Source organism: Triticum dicoccoides, chromosome 5A (genome assembly GCF_002162155.2).
Source record: "Triticum dicoccoides isolate Atlit2015 ecotype Zavitan chromosome 5A, WEW_v2.0, whole genome shotgun sequence".
In the NCBI taxonomy this organism is placed as follows: domain Eukaryota; kingdom Viridiplantae; phylum Streptophyta; class Magnoliopsida; order Poales; family Poaceae; genus Triticum; species Triticum dicoccoides.
In genome coordinates, this window is record NC_041388.1 from 484,447,858 (window position 1) to 484,464,606 (window position 16,749).

General features: G+C 45.5%; 1 long non-coding RNA gene across 7 annotated transcripts; it reads right to left on the bottom strand.

Annotated features, from left to right (window-relative positions):
• Nucleotides 1-9,274: 9,274 nt before the first annotated feature.
• On the bottom strand, nucleotides 9,275-13,422 carry LOC119302356. Of its 7 annotated transcripts, none has more exons than XR_005147512.1 (5): nucleotides 13,034-13,420; nucleotides 11,532-11,710; nucleotides 11,152-11,237; nucleotides 9,988-10,449; nucleotides 9,275-9,547 (listed from the first exon to the last, which is right to left on the bottom strand). It is a non-coding gene; the product is annotated as an uncharacterized LOC119302356 (long non-coding RNA). The 7 variants fall into 7 exon arrangements; XR_005147513.1 differs by having other exon boundaries at nucleotides 11,637-11,710; nucleotides 13,034-13,419; XR_005147511.1 differs by having other exon boundaries at nucleotides 9,988-11,237; nucleotides 13,034-13,422.
• Nucleotides 13,423-16,749: the final 3,327 nt, after the last annotated feature.

Sequence of the window (16,749 nt, forward strand, 5' to 3'; positions counted from 1 at the left end):
AGGGAGCGGGAGGCAGAGGAAGTGGGCATGGTCGGGTGGGCAAGAGAACAGTCGAGGAGTGGGGTAGGACGTGGGGGTGAGGTGGGGATCAACCGAACGGCCGGTGGGGTGGGGGTGGGTGAGATGTGCGTCTAAGATCCTGCCACCACATCGATCCGAGAGATTGATCCCCGAGGTGTGTTTCTTGTTTTGTCGTCATATGTTTTTTTTAAAGACGGCAAAGTAGCTTTGCCGTCATTAGTTCTTTTTACAGATGGCAAACTATGTCTTTGCCGTCATCAGTTTTTTTGCAGACGGCAAACTATGTCTTTGCCGTCATCAGTTTTTTTACAGACGGCAAAGTATGCTCTTTGTCGTCTGTATTTTTTTCGCAGACGGCAAAGTTTGTTTTGCCGTCAGTAAATTTTTAGCAGACGGCAAAGTGAGCTGTTTGCCGTTTGTATTTCTTTGCCGTCTGCAATTGACAACAAAGTTGGTCTTTACCGTCAGGCCCGACCAAAAACTGACGGCAAAGACAGCCACAGACGGCAAATTAGCTTATTCCTGTAGTGAAATGAAATGACAGAGGCCCTGAATTATCAGGGATGGCGGCTTTATTATATTCATCATAATATATACATTGACAAAGTATGTACATCACAAGAGCCGGTGGCTCGGGTGTAATAAGGCCGAAGATGAGCAATATTCCACGGCCAATGGATCTCCTCCTCCGACATGCATGAGTCCTTGTGGTCTCAAACATCGATAAGATAGTATGACCCATTGTTTAGATTTTTGCCGACCACGAAGGGCCCTTCCCAAGGTGGGGATAGCTTGTGCATGTCAGTTTGATCATGGATGAGCTGGAGCACCAAATCTCCTTCTTGAAAGGTCCTGGTTTTAACCCGACGGCTATGCTAACGATGCATATCTTGCTGGTAAATCACTGAACGAGCCGTCGCACGGTCGCGCTCCTCATCCAACAGGTCAAGAGCATCCTGACGTGCCTTTTCATTATCAGCTTCAACATAAGCCGCCACACGAGGTGAATCATGATGGATGTCACTAGGGAGAACCGCCTCTACTCTGTAAACCAGAAAGGAAGGCGTGTAACCCCGTAGATCTGTTGGGGCCGTACTGATACTCCATAACACTGAGGGTAATTCCTCCACCCAACAACCCGACGTCCTCTGCAAAGGGACCATAAGCCAGGGCTTGACGCCTCTGAAAATTTCTTGATTGGCTCTTTCAGCTTGGCCATTGGACTGGGGGTGAGCCACTGATGATATATCAAGACAAATATGCTCTCGTTGACAAAATTCTTTCATAGCACCCTTGGAAAAGTTAGTGCCATTATCAGTTATAATGTTGTGAGGAAAGCCAAACCGGAAAATCACCTTTTTGATGAACTGAACCGCTGTTGCTGCATCACCCTTACTGACCGGCTCTACCTCAACCCACTTTGTGAATTTGTCAACCGCCACCAAAAGGTGAGTCTTTTTGTCTTTAGACCTTTTGAAAGGTCCAACCATATCTCGCCCCCAGACCGCAAACGGTCAAGTAATTGGAACCATCCTCAATTCTTGAGCCAGCACATGAGCTCGTCGTGAAATTTTTTGACAACCATCACATTTACTGACCAAATCCTCTGCATCATCATAAGCTGCCAGCCAATAAAACCCATGACGGAAAGCCTTGGGTACGAGGGACTTAGAGCCGGCATGATGTCCACAATCTCCTTCATGAATCTCTCATAGAATCTCATGGCCTTCCTCAGGAGAAACACCACGTTGAAACACCCCTATGACACTTCAGCGATGCAGCTCTCCATTGACAATAGTCATTGACTTAGACCATCGGGTTATCTGCCTGGCCAAAGTTTCATCTTCAGGTAACTCGCCCCGGGTCATATAAGCCAAATATGGAATTGTCCAATCAGGAATAACATGAAGAGCCACCACCAATTGCGCCTCCGGGTCAGGAATAGCAAGAGCCTCCTCTGTAGGCAGTTTGACTGAAGGGTTATGTAGAATATCAAGGAAAACATTAGGTGGCACCGGCTTACGCTCGGACCCTAGCCGGCTCAAAGCATCAGCCGCCTCATTTTTCCCGCGATCAACATGTTCCACTTGATAGCCTTTAAAATGACCAGCAATAGCATCAACCTCTCGGCGGTAAGCCGCCATGAGCGGTTCTTTAGAATCCCAAGTGCCTAAAACTTGCTGAGCCACCAAATCTGAGTCACCAAAACACCTCACCCGGCGTAGATTCATCTCCTTAGCCATCCGAAGACCATGGAGCAAGGCTTCATACTCAGCTACATTGTTAGTACAAGGGAACATCAACCTCAAAACATAACAAAATTTATCACCTCATGGGGAAGTCAAAACAACTCCAGCCCCCGAGCCTTCCAACTGCCTGGATCAAAGTGAATAGTCCAATATGTGCTATCCGGATTCTCCTTAGGCATCTGTAGCTCTGTCCAAGCATTGATGAAATCCACAAGTGCTTGAGAATTGATGGCTATGTGAGGCGTATATTTCAAACCATGGGGTCCAAGCTCAATGGCCCACTTGGCTACCCGTCCTGTGGCTTCTTTGTTTTGAATAATATCCCCTAAGGGAGTAGAACTAACCACAGCGATGGGATGACCAAGGAAATATTGCTTGAGCTTTCGACTAGCCATGAACACCCCATATACAAGCTTCTGCTAATGCGAATACCTCTGCTTGGATTCAATGAGCACCTCACTGATATAATAAACCGGTCGCTGAACCGGATGTTCCTTGCCTGCTTCCCTCTGTTCCACCACAATCGCCACACTGACGGCTCGGCTATTGGCAACCACATATAACAACAAGGGCTCCTTATCAATAGGAGCAGCAAAGATCGACGGCTCAGCTAACTGTTTCTTCGGGGCTTCAAACGCCTAATCATCTGGTACAGAGGGATAGCCTTTTCTCCCAACCGGCTTATGAACCGGCTTAAGGCCACAATACGACCCGCCAAACGCTGAACATCATTAATGCACACCGGTTTAGCCAAAGAAGTAATAGCCTTGATTTTCTCCAGCTTAGCTTCAATGCCTCGTTCAGAAACCAAAAAACCCAAGAGCTTGCCTGCTGGCACACCAAAAACACACTTGGTCGGGTTAAGCATCATTTGGTAAACCCGGAGATTGTCAAAGGTCTCTTTCAAATCATCTATCAAGGTTTCCTTATTCCTAGATTTCGCAACAATATCATCCACATAAGCATGAACATTGCGTCCAATCTGACCATGAAGGCAATTTTGAACACACCGCTGGTAATTAGCCAGGTCACTCTTGAGCCCAAAGGGCATAGACACATAGCACAAGGCTCCAAAAGGAGTGATGAAGGTTGTCTTCTCCTGGTCCTTAACTGCCATCTTGATCTCATGATACCCAGAATAAGCATCCAAAAAACTCAAACGCTCACAACCCATCGTAGCATCAATAATCTGATCTATACGAGAGAGAGCAAAAGGATCAGCCGGACATGCCTTATTAAGGTATGTGTAATCCATCCACATTCGCCAAGTACCATTTTTCTTAAGTACCAGCACCAGGTTAGCCAACCATTCAGGATGAAAAACTTCAACAATGAACCCAGCTGCCAAGAGCCAGGCCACTTCCTCACCAATGGTCTTACGTCTCTCCTCATTAAAGCGACAAAGGAATTGATTGACCGGTTTAAACTTTGGATCAATATTGAGAGTGTGCTCAGCGAGTTCCCTCGGTACACCTGGCATATCTGAAGGCTTCCATGCAAAGATGTCCCGGTTCTCAGAGATGAACTCGATGAGCACGCTTTCCTATTTTGGATCTAGATTAGCACTGATACTAAACTGTTTAGATGAATCGCCAGGAACAAAATCAACCAGGTTAGTGTCATCTGCTGACTTACATTTCAATAGAGGGTCATGCTCCGTGGTTGGCTTCTTCATAGGCGTCATATCCGCAAGATCAACATTATCTTTGTAAAACTTCAGCTCTTCTTTTGCACAAACAGACTCAGCATAGACATCATCGCCCTCTTCACATTCCAAAGCTATCTTCTGGTTCCCATGTACTATGATGGTACCCTTATAACCTGGCATCTTAAGCTGCAGATAAACATAACAAGGCCTCGCCATGAACTTAGCGTAAGTCGGCCACCCAAACAAAGCATGATAAGGGCTCTTGACCTTAACCACCTCAAAGGTCAATGTTTCAACTTTGGAATCATGATCATCACCAAAAGCCACTTCCAAAGCTATCTTGCCCACCGGATATGTCGACTTACCGGGCACCACACCATGGAAAACAGTGTTAGACGGCTTAAGATCCTTGTCAGTCAACCTCATACAATGAAAAGTTTTGTAGTAAAGGATATTGATGCTGTTGCCTCCATCCATGAGCACCTTAGTGAACTTGTAACCTCCAACCTGAGGCGCAACCACTAAAGCCAAGTGACCTGGATTGGCAACCCGGGGCGGGTGATCCTCACGTATCCAGAGAATATGATGTTCAGACCATCACAAGTAACGGGGAATCGTCGGCTCAACTACATTCACTGCCCTTTTATGAATCTTCTGGTCTCGTTTACATAAACTCGTGGTGAACACATGATACTGTCCACTATTCAACTGTTTCGGATTACTCTGATAACCAGATTGATGCTACTGATTCCCTTGACCAGACTACTGATTAAAAGCACCTTGATTGCCTTGGCCTTGGAAACCAGAGTTTGAACCACCAGCACCAAAGCCAGGCCCGTGAGAGCCAGATCCAGAACCGCCATTTGTGCCATGATTGTTCTGGAAAAAATTGGAATTCCTATATCCCCTCATGATGAAGCAATCCTTCCACAGATGACTGGCCGGCTTTTCTTCTGTACCATGATTTGGGCAAGGCTGGTTCATCATAGCCTCAAGGTTGAACTTTGGCCCTCCACGCCGGGGCGGCTTTCCCTTGCGATGCTGATTATTATTCTGCGTATTGGTATTAGCCACAAAATCTAAATTGCCATCAGCTTTGCGCTTACCATTGCCACCTTGACCCGCCGTATTATGTTGCTGCCCCTTTGCATTGCCACTCTTGTTTCCCTTACCCGTCTTCTCCTCATCAGTGTCAGGATCTTTGGTACTATAAGAATCGGCATATTTGACGAGAGCCGACATAAGCCCCCCTATGTCATTGCAATGGCGTTTAAGCCGTCCCAGTTTCTGCTTAAGGGGGAGGAAACGACAATTCTTTTCCAACATCAGGACTGCTGAACCGGCATTGATACTGTCTGATGAGTGTGTAACAACTAAGATCTGGTGCACCCAATTGGTTGTTGACTCGCCCTTCCCTTGGACACAAGAATCCAAATCCAGGACCGACATAGGCTGCTTGCACGTGTCTTTAAAATTTTGGTTGAAACGAGCTTTCAACTCCACCCATGATCTAATGGAGTTAGTGGGCAACCCTTTGAACCAAGTACGAGCTGGCCCATCCAACATCATGGTGAAATACTTAGCACATGCAGCATCATTAACGTCTAGCATCTCCATGGCCATATCATAGCTCTCAATCCATGCCTCAGGAGGCTGATCCGCCGTATAGTTAGGCACCTTAGGAGGGCCCTTGAAATCCCTAGGCAAACGCTCGTTGCGCAGGGCCGACACTAGACATGGCACACCCCATGATCTAGATGTCACTCCTGCCTCCACAGATGCTGACGGATAAACCGGAGATTGCTGTTGAGCCGCTAGCTGAGCCGCCAGCTCCGCCTCCCAATGCGCCCTGCCCTGATCCACCAAAGTCTGAGCATCGACACCACCGCGCGCCGGGTCATGCCTATGAGGTTGGTTACGGTGTTGTTCACTGCTTGAAACTGTTGGCGAGTCAATATGGCTGCTATAACGCCAGCTTGGCCGAGGGGTCGGGTGAATCTGCTCACGGCTATACGAATAAGCCGCATGTTGAGCCACAACCATCTGAAGAAGTTCTCTGGCCCTTCGCGTCTCTATCGCAGCTGGAGATTCGCCTTCAACTGGAAGAGCCGCCAATCATGACGCCGCAACAATCATGTTGTCTAAAGGGTTAGAATAATGACCCGGTGGTGTCGGAACATGCTGAGGTGGAGTCACATCCAAACGAGGCGGATCCATAGTATGCGGCTGGACCGATGCTCCAGTATAGGCACCTCAACCTCCCGGTTCACCACGGGTGAGTCACTGGTCCCTTCCCCTGGCGTGTTAAAAAAAATTCTCGCATCGTACTCTAGAGGTAAGCAACTGGTATCTCCTTCTCATGATGGCATTTGAAGCATTTTGATCTAAGGTAAGCCGGAACGACTCCTCCTGAATCTGTCATGCCTAAGCATCCAAAGAGCTCGCTCCGTTGCCATCCTAGCGTTCTTAGCTGCCAGCTCTTCCTTGGCTTGAGCTATCTCATCCCGTAACTTCGCAACATCCACCTTATGTTGTTCTTGAGTGTACGGGGTCACCTCCACCCCCATGAAAGTCACCAAAGCCTCCAACAACTCTGTCATTGTTCTATTAAGGGTAACAAGGTGGGGTCTATTCCTACATGAATAGATCTTGTCTACATCATGTCATTGTTCTTATTGCATTACTCCGTTTCTCCATGAACTTAATACACTAGATGCATGCTGGATAGCGGCCGATGTGTGGAGTAATAGTAGTAGATGCACGCAGGAGTCGCTCTACTAATCTTGGATGTGATGTCTATATAATGATCATTGCCTGGATATCATCATGATTATTTGAAGTTCTATCAATTGCCCAATAGTAATTTGTTTACCCACCGTATACTATTTTTCTCGAGGGAGGCCACTAGTGAAATCTATGGCCCCCAGGTCTCTTCTTTATCATATTTGCCTTCAAGATATATTTTTATTTACTTTTATTGTCAGATCTTTTAATTCAAAAACCCAAAAATACCTTGCTTCAATTTTTATTTATTTATTTTATCTCGCGTACCCGTGAGATCTATTTATCCAATCTATTACAAATTTATCTATCTTTTTACCCGGGAGGGATTGACAATCCCTCTTTTACGTCAGGTTGCAAGTATTTGTTCTTTGTGTACAGGTGCCGTTCACGTAGTGTTACGTGGTTCTCCTACTGGTTCGATAACCATGGTCTCATCACTGAGGGAAATACGTACCGTAGCTGTGCTGCATCATCCCTTCCTCTTTGGGGAAATACCGATGTAGTTCAAGCCGCATCAGGCCCTGACGAGGTCAGGCTGGGCTTCTGCCCACGCGCTCATTTTTCCCTCTTCACCTCCCACTGGAACTCCTAGGAGGAGAGGGACAGGAAATTAATTACGGGGCACTTATATTTTTTTCAATTTAAAAGATGTAGGCATCTGCCAAACTTTTGCTTAAATTATGTAATCTTCCATCCATTATGTAATGAAAATGACTGAAAGAACGCTATTCCTCTTGCTTCAAGTACTCACTTTTTCTCCCTTTGATGGTACTTTCTCAACATGTCTACCCTTGCGGCATGGAGTAATTTGCAGGGTTAGCACCAACGACAAGCGCTCATGGGGCGAGCCCCTGGCAGCAGGCTGATGGCATCCCCCGGCAAGGCCCCTTGTTGGTTTCGACGCGGCCTCCCAGAGCTGTGGAGTGACAAGAACTGGGGGGTGGCTCGTCCCGACAAGGGTTTCCAGCGCGCGAAAGGTTCCATTGCACACAACCAAAGGGGTAGAGTGGTTTTACTTGAAGAAGAAGATAGCACTAAGCTTAGAGCACGTAGTTTTGACTTATCTTTTAAGTTGTACTATTTTCTTGGAGTACGATGGGCAGCCATTGTCCTTTCCCTCTTGCTCGTCTCTTCTTATCTTCCCGATGACCGAGCACCTTAGAACAAAAGGTTTATATTTTACCGGGGTAAGAGAGAAGGAAAGAATTAAGTAACAAGGACCCACGGGTCCACCGAGTACTTCAACAAATCTCTAAAAACATAAAGGCAATGACACTGCAACATAAACATGCATAAGAACATGCAAACAGATGGTATGATGCAATGCCTAGCTTTATTGGTGCATGCACAAGATCTGCGCATGGCTTTGTGCAAAGGGTTACATGAACATCAGCAAGGCTTGTACAAAGGTGGTTGCTGAGGATTGAGCCCGGCAGCCGCGCCATATAGGTAGAACTTACGAAGATGCTCAATATTCCATGAGTTTTACATTTTGATGCCATCTTCGGTCTTCAGACAAACTATGCCAGGTCTGGTGACTTGTGCTGCCCGATAAGGGCCTTCCCACTTCGGTGTCAACTTGTTTGTACCCTTGGCGGACTGAACATGCCTAAGGATAAAGTTACCTTCCTCAAGGCTCCGGGCATGAATCATGCGGCTATGATAGCGGCGTAGGACTTGCTGGTAGCATGCAGCATGCACAGCGGCCCAGAGACGATCTTCCTCGAGGAGCACGACTTCGTCATGCCATAACTTCTCTTGCTCTACTTCATCGTAGGTAAGTACTCAAGGTGACTCGTATATGAGTTCCGTGGGGAGCACTGCTTCCACCCCATACACTAGGGAGAAGGGACTCTGGCTGGTGGCTCGATTTGGTGTCGTCCGGAGGGACCAAAGATCTACCAGCAGTTCATCAATCCAACGCTTGCCACATTTTTGCAACTTATCAAAAGTTGTCGTCTTGATCCCGCACAACACTAAGGCATTCATCCTCTCAGCTTGCCCATTGCTTCATTGATGAGCAACAAAGGCAAAAGAGACCTTGCTTCCGAAGCTCTGGATGTACTGCAGAAAGGTGCCACTACACCACGACACTCAAAGCAGCGTCAAATAATCTATCGGTATAGGTCACCTAAGGCGACACATTTAGTGTCGGCAAAGTCCTTTGGCGACAGAAAGGAGTTGTCGCCTATAGTCCTGCCAGGAAAAGTCTTTAGCGACAGATAAATCTATGCCGACGAATAGTTTGACTGGGTTGGTGAGGGCTATAGCGACAGACATTTCTATACCAACAGACTATTATATGCCGACAGATTGTTTGACAGTGCACTATACCAACAGATAGTGCAACGGCCGTTGCTACCCCGACAGTTTGTCTGTAAGTATGCTATGCCAACAGTCTTTGTGACCTCCAATAGTTTTGCCGACACATTTGCTGCCAGGGTTATACATTTCAGCACAAATGCAAATGCAAGATATATTAACATGAAAACAAATTCAAAATATTCAATTCATGTTCACTTTGCAGTAGATATACCAACAATTACACTCTTCTATTCATCACAAGATGCCATTCACCAATGCATTTATTCAACATATTTAGAGGATCCATTAGTTTTCCTTGCTACAACCATTGAAAAAATACTCAAATCAACATACAAGTTGTGGCATGTTACAAAATATGGGCCTAGTTCAAAAGAGACTTCAAGTGTTCGATCACTCTACACTACACTATGGAAGAGCCCAAGTCTTCGATCACCAAACCGACATCAAATTCCATTTAAAGAAAATAGAAGATGTACCAAAGCCATAATATCTTCGACTTGATACTTCCCGCCATTTGACCCTGCAAAAGCACCATATGTTTGAGCAATATTATCATAGTACATTTGTTCAAACTTCTGAGTTACTCTTGAGTCCAAAGAACCAAAAAAAGATGTACAACAAACTGGCTTGGTAGTGTTGTTATATGCATTGGTCAAAGCCCAAAAAACATACTAATCATTTAAATAAAGTGAAGAAACCCAGTTACATGCACAGTTACATGCAGAGTTATCAGGAAGCAGCCGTGAGCATATAGACCAACTTTGTAGAAAATAAAGCATCATACTAGCATTCAACTTCTTACAAACTCATGCGTACAAGTTCTTACAAACACATGCGTACAGATCGATGAGAGTATGCATGTTACATGAAATTAAAATAGCAGAGCAAAGCATTAGATTTCAGACATTAACAATGAAAACGTCGTACAATATACAACACATGCTTGGCGGAGGAGCTCACCTAGAGCTTAGGCCATCTGCCCATCATCTTTGCAGAGGAGATGCATCTTGACACCGCTCTCAATAAAATGTATGGTGATAAGCAAAGGGAAGGTCTAAGGAGTGAGGACAAGCGGAGAGCACATGCAAGAGATCCTGCCGCAAATTCCTGCACAAAAGGCAACCCTCTACTCAGTATTTGTAGATGCAGGTTCTGATCAAAGTTAAAACACAAACCATCTGAGACCATCAGTTTTAGCTTACTCGAATTACAAAAAATGACACATGAATAATACCTCACACATATATATGTAGTTATGTATTAGTCAGATCCACCGATTGACCAAAAATGGGAGCATGTTGTTTCACTTAAATAAATACATAGACACATTTGTTTTGTGTGCTCGGTAGGCAAAAGGATAGTCCTTTGAAGGTACAATGCCAACGATTTGTTCTGAAATGAACGACAGCTGAGATAATGTTCCTGAAATTGATGATATGATATGAGATCATCTTGAGTAATAGGCAGCCACACCATAACCGAAATTATCAGCAAGCAACAGCCGCATTTATGTTTCGAAGCAAGCAGACAAAATCTGTGAATAAATATGACAGTTTAGACATAAATTTGTTCAAACTAGATAGATCTAATGAGTTTCTTCCTCAATGAAAGATGCAACTAATGTTGTCTTTGTGTTCCATACACTTAATTGTTTTCTTAGAAGTACAAGGAAAGGAAATCCAGAAATTAGATCAAACAAGAGTGTACATTTCACCACTCACTGACATTGTTAAGTTTCACTTTCAGGAACAAATTACAGACTGTAGATTTGTTTCTTTTATCACCACAGATTTTCACATGTGATGGGTATTGAAATAGTAGAAGACCTTGGATAGGGAAAAAATGTGTGCTAATAGCAACAAATATATCTACAGTAGCTGCATCTGGATTTCAATTGCAATTTCGTTTAAAATACTTCATAGAACATGTGCGGACTGTCAATTCATCAAGGCTTGGACTTTCAATCTGTTCGGAAATCATTGAATACCTAAAACTAGCAATTTGTGTCAATTTCTATGCTTTTATTTGTACTTCTAAAATTTACCATTCACGGTTGTGGAAGTAGTATTGTGAGCTTACTAGAACTATTACTCAAGTCTCAGTGCCTTTGGTCTCAGTTTTTACCTATGCTCTCTGCCTCTCTGTTTCGTCAATCTTCCGCCAAGTGTACTTGGCCATTTGTCCTTTTTCTTTCTTGTGCAGCTCCTCTCCTATTTCAGTGAGCAAAACAATGCTATTAATGAGCCCTAACAAGTTCCTAGAGGAAGACCAGATTGACTTTATTGACATGCTAATGAATTGGTAGTCAGCCTTTCTTGCTCAAGTGCTACAATTTTCAGTCCCAACCAAGTATTTTATGTGCATAGAACTAGCGAGCAATGTATAATTAACATGCCACTGACCAAGGATTTTAGATTTTTAGCAAAAATCAAGAGTGAGCAGCGGACCGAAAATATTCAATTCAACTGCACATGGCTATAACAAGAGGGCTATATTCAACTTACTAACTGAACTTCGGTACAAATAGGTATCTCCAAATAACCAATACGATCCCAGCCACTAGTCCAAGGATTTGAAATGATAATTAAGAACTGAACATATAAGACCACCTCGCGTCGTCAATAGCAGCCAATTGTTATGGTCAGAGGAGTAGCCTACTCCACGCATCTTCAGGGGTATTGTTCTGCACAGCGGATGGAGCAACAACAAGTTTACCAACTGAACAAAACTAGTATGGAAGCAATAACAAGCTCCTGTGCAAACATCCATGAGAAAATCACCTGCTGCCGTGAGGAGAGAATTCAAAAATGTCATGTGCAAAAAGGGTTCATTATTGAGACGTTCAAGCTGAGTCAAAATTGACAGTAGAAAACCAGCTCATGTATACACATTAAAAGGCAACTTACAAGAAGACCTTTCAAAAAAGCACGCGCATGTTAATCTTTCCTATGTTTATAGGTTCTTCTACTTTTCTTATTGAGTAATGGTTGTGCATGAAAGCGACTGGGCCTTCATAGGCTTGACGAATAGATAATATAGATTTGGGTTCAGAATAGGTGGGCAGGATTTTGAATCGCAGGAAAATCTAACACGTGAAGCACACTTGCCGGACTTCGGATTAAAACGTAACTAATCTATTCAGCCATTCAAAAAGAAGCTCATGAAGTGTTTTTAACCCCCCTCAAAAAATTTAATCAACTGTTGCAGACAAAAAACAAGGAGGTATTATCACAGTATATCATTGACCTATATTTTTTATACACATTTACTGCAGACTATCTTTACAGTTTTTCAAACTAACAACTAATAAACTGTCTTTCCCTCACAAAAAAGAACAAATACACAATCTTTATGAACATTCCTTCCATCCATTTAAATGTGTATGTATATTGACTCAAAAAAAATTCACATGTGTCGCCATGGTTCTTCACATGAACTTCCTTTTCTTTGAGAAATTGTAGCAGTGTCGGGTTTTTTGACATGATGCAGTGACCTAGAAGTGAACACACACACTAATAAAGTCATCGCTGCAATGCAAATATATGCTCTACTAACTAATGGGCATGCTTCAAGTTATTTTTCACAATCCCTGCAAATATTGTCTCTGCGGCGATACAGTATGGTGGAAAAGCACATGTGTGTGAAGCCACTCAAAAAGAAAATTAAAAAACCTGACAAAGACACTCAAACACTATCATGTATATCCTTTACTTTTTTATGTCCATGTACTGATGTACCCCATACTATCTGCAGCCTAATAATTTTGTGTGTTGTGTTGATACTCCTTTCTTTAGGGGGGTCAATACAGTAGCAATTCCCATCCAATGAGCGACTGCTATTCATTGAGAAAACAGAACAACGCCACACCACTGGTGCCATGACCTAGACCTGGAACCACCTGACTATAATCACGCAAGGCATACCATCTATAAACCATCCACAATAAAATATGGACTCCATATATCAACATACGAGAAGATAGGTAAGGAAAAAAACTGCATCTTACTTGTTGAGATCTGGAGGCGGGGCCGGGACAGGGGTCGCCGGTGGAGGAAGAAGAACGGCGGGCTGCTCCTCAACAGAAGTCGGTGCGGCGGATCCTCCGGCGTATGGTGCTGCTGTTCCCGGCGCGCGGCAGATCCTTGGTGGCGGACGGCGCTGTTCCTCGGCGGCAGACGGTGCTCCTCCATCGCAGACGGCGCTGCTGCTACTGCGGACTAAGGGAAGGGAGACCGGGGTCCGAGATGTGGTGGCGCGAGGGGACCGGCGGGTGGTTTGGGGCGGAGGCGCCCAGGTTGGGAGCGGCGGCGCGGTCGGGTTAGGGTTAGGGTGTGTGGGTGGCGAGATAGAGAGAGAGAGGTGAGATTGAGATTGGGGATCGAACAAGTCAGGGTCGAGGGTCTGGTGTTTTTTCTTTTTGTTTTTTCTGGTCTGGTGCGAATCGGGTGTTTGGGATGGCGCGCACATGGCTCTCTTTCCGCGCCATATTTTTCGGACATGGGCTGAAGGAAACGCCGATACTTTTTGTGTTTACATGAATCAGCGACACACAAATAGACGGCACTGTCTCCATCTGCCGACATAAATTTTGATGGTGTTTTTATGAGTTTTGGCGACAGATAATGTATCACAAACTTATAATAATACTAATATATTATGTGTCGGTATAGTTTGGGACAAAAAAGTGTCGGCAATTCTCACTTATACCAACAGATGCATGTCGTCTTTGTAGTGTCGTGGTGTAGTGTGCAGCTCATGAACTCGGTGCCGTTGTCAGTAATTACTCTGTTGGGTACTCCAAACCGGCACACCAATCCTTTCAAGAAGTTGACAGCTGATTGTGCGGTCACCTTCCTCACTGGCTCCACCTCAGGCCACTTTTTAAACTTGTCAATTGCTACATACAAGAATTCAAATCCCCCGACATCTCGGGGAAAGGGGCCCAAGATATCGAGCCCCCAGACTGAGAATGGCCAGGACAAAGGGGTCGTCTAGAGAGATTGAGCTGGCTGATGAATGTTTTTGGAATGGAACTGGCAAGCTTCACACTTGGTTGGTAGCTCACATGCTGGAGGGCTGTGGGCCAATAGAAACCCTGCCAGAAGGCTTTTCCAACCAGGGCTCTCGATCCAATGTGAGAGCCGCACAGACCCCTGTGTATCTCTGCCAACAGCTTCAGTCCGTCCTCCTAGAAAATGCACTTTAATTTCACACTGTTTGGCATTTTCCTGTACAGTGTGTCATCAACAAACTAATACATGTTGGACCGTCGGGCTCCTCTTTCAGCTTCTTCTTGCTCTCCGAGAAGCTCTCCTATTTGAAGGAAATGGACTATGTGTTGTGCCCAAGTTGGAGCCTGTGGCTCGATAACAAGGACTAAAGGAACTTCCTCATTGGTGGGAGCGCTCTCCTCGACCGCAAGAACTTGGGGTTCTGTAGGAGGGTGCTGCTTCGGCTCCATCTCTGGAGGGGTCAGTTCCCGCAGCTGCTTCCTCATCAACTTCTAGCTATGCCACTAGCGTTGCACTAACCACCTGATTCGTTGCATCTAAGTATGGCAACAACAACTCTTGTGGTTTTGGCGCGGCTATGGTGGGAACAAAGGAAAGGTAAGTTTTCAGGTCTTGCAGTGTTGTTTCTGCTTCCGGGGTCCACTTCATCAGGCCAGCCTTTTTCAAGATTTTGAAGAAAGGCAAGGCACGCTTGGCAGACTTGGAGATGAACCTACTCAGTGCAGCAATGCATCCAGTCAAACGCCTTATGTCCTTGACAGTCTTGGGTGCTTGTACTTGCTCGGTTGCTTTGATCTTGTCGGGATTGGCTTCTATTCCCTGATGAAACACAAAGAAACTGAGGAGCTTGCCTTATGGGACACCAAACACACATTTCTCGGGGTTTAGCTTCAAATTAATCTTACACAAGTTTGCAAAGGTCTCTTCCAAGTCTTGAATGAGTGTTGATCTGTCCCTAGTTTTGACCACTATATCATCCATATCATCTTCCACGTTCCTGTGCAGCTGGGGTTCGAAGCCAGTCTGTACTGCTCTCGCAAAAGTGGATCCGACGCTGTTTAACCCGAAAGGCATACGCACAAAGCAGTACGTGCCACATGGAGTTATGAACATGGTTTTCTCTTCATCTTCCTTGGTCGTAAATATCTGATGGTACCTGGAGTATGCATCTAAGAAGGAAAGCAAATCACACCTGGAAGTAGAATCAACAATTTGATCAATGCATGGCTGGGGGAACGGGTCTTTTTGGACATGCTTTGTTCAAGTTAGTGAAATCAATGCAGAGCCTCCATTTCCCGTTTGCCTTGCGCACTACCTCCGGATTTGCTAACCAAATTGGATGCATCACCCCTCTGACCAAACTAGCTACTTCAAGTTTCTTGATCTCCATGTTAATGGACTACTGCCATTCCAAAGCTTGCTTTCTGACCTTCTGCTTGCCGGGCCTAGCATGAGGGCAGACAACAAGATGGCTCTCGATTACCTTCCTGGGAATACCGGGGCTGTCAGACGGTTGCCAGGAAAACACATCGGCATTCGCCCGCAGGAAGGCAAAGAGTGTGTCTTCCCATTTTTCATCAAGGGTGGCACTGATGGTGAATGTACCGCCAACGCCATCCTGCCTTGTTGGGACATTTTTCATAGTAGGTGAAGCAACCTTGCGTCTTTTGCTAGTGGAACTCTCCGCCAAGTCGTCAACAGGCACGGCGGACTTCAGAGAGGCGCGCTTCCCGGAGTCCTTGTCGACATCCCCGCTAGCCTTCTTCCCCTTCTTTGTTTCCTTGGCGGGAGCTGGGGCTCCTGTGTCCTCAGATTCTACCGCTTCCCAATACATCTTGTTCACACATATAATAGTATCTTTCTTATCCGATGGAATGGAAGTGATACCCATCGGCCCTGGCATCTTCAGGGTGTTGTAGGCATAATGGGATGCTTCCATGAATTTTGCGAGGGCCGGGCAACCAAGAATTCCGGTCAGGGTGATCCTGTTCGTCAAAGATGATAGGTGTGCTGGACCATTTAAGTGGCCTTTGGGAGTCTGCAGCTGGCTCCACGACATTGACCTCACACGCCCATTGCTTGAGTCGGTGATGAGAGGAGTGCAAGGACTCACCCCCATCAATACACATGGCTTCAGTTGCCTTTTGGAACTCTTGCTCGCTAGTTTATTCTTCATCTTCTTCATCACTCCCATCGTCTCCTTTCTTTTCACGGCCTCTAGCAGGTTTCTCTTTCTACTGCGGGGTCTTGCCACGGTGACCTCCTATACCACCATGGCCTTTCCCGCTAGCACCCTCTTGGCCTCTCTCCTTGTCATGCTTCTCGTATTTAGGTTTTTCTTTCTCACCAAGCTGCTCGACCCGGCGGCACTCTTGGAGAACATGACCTTTGGTGCGGCACATTTTGTAGTATGGCCCATCCGATTTCCCGGCTCTCTCCACTGCCACAGCCTCCCAGCAATCAGCGCACATGGTAGCTTCCTTGCCGGGGGCCTCGGTTTTGGCGTTCTTGCCGACATTAAGAGTACCAGAGTTCTCAACGGCCAACACGGCCTTCTCTTTGTGCTTCCTATTGCGCCTCAAGCTTCTCCTCCTCGGGTTGGCGGCTTCATCATCATCATCTGAATGAATCTCTATGCTAGCCTCCTCTTCGGGGATTCACCTTCCTTCTTCAGCCCGAGCACACTTATCTGCCAAGGTGTACAACTTGT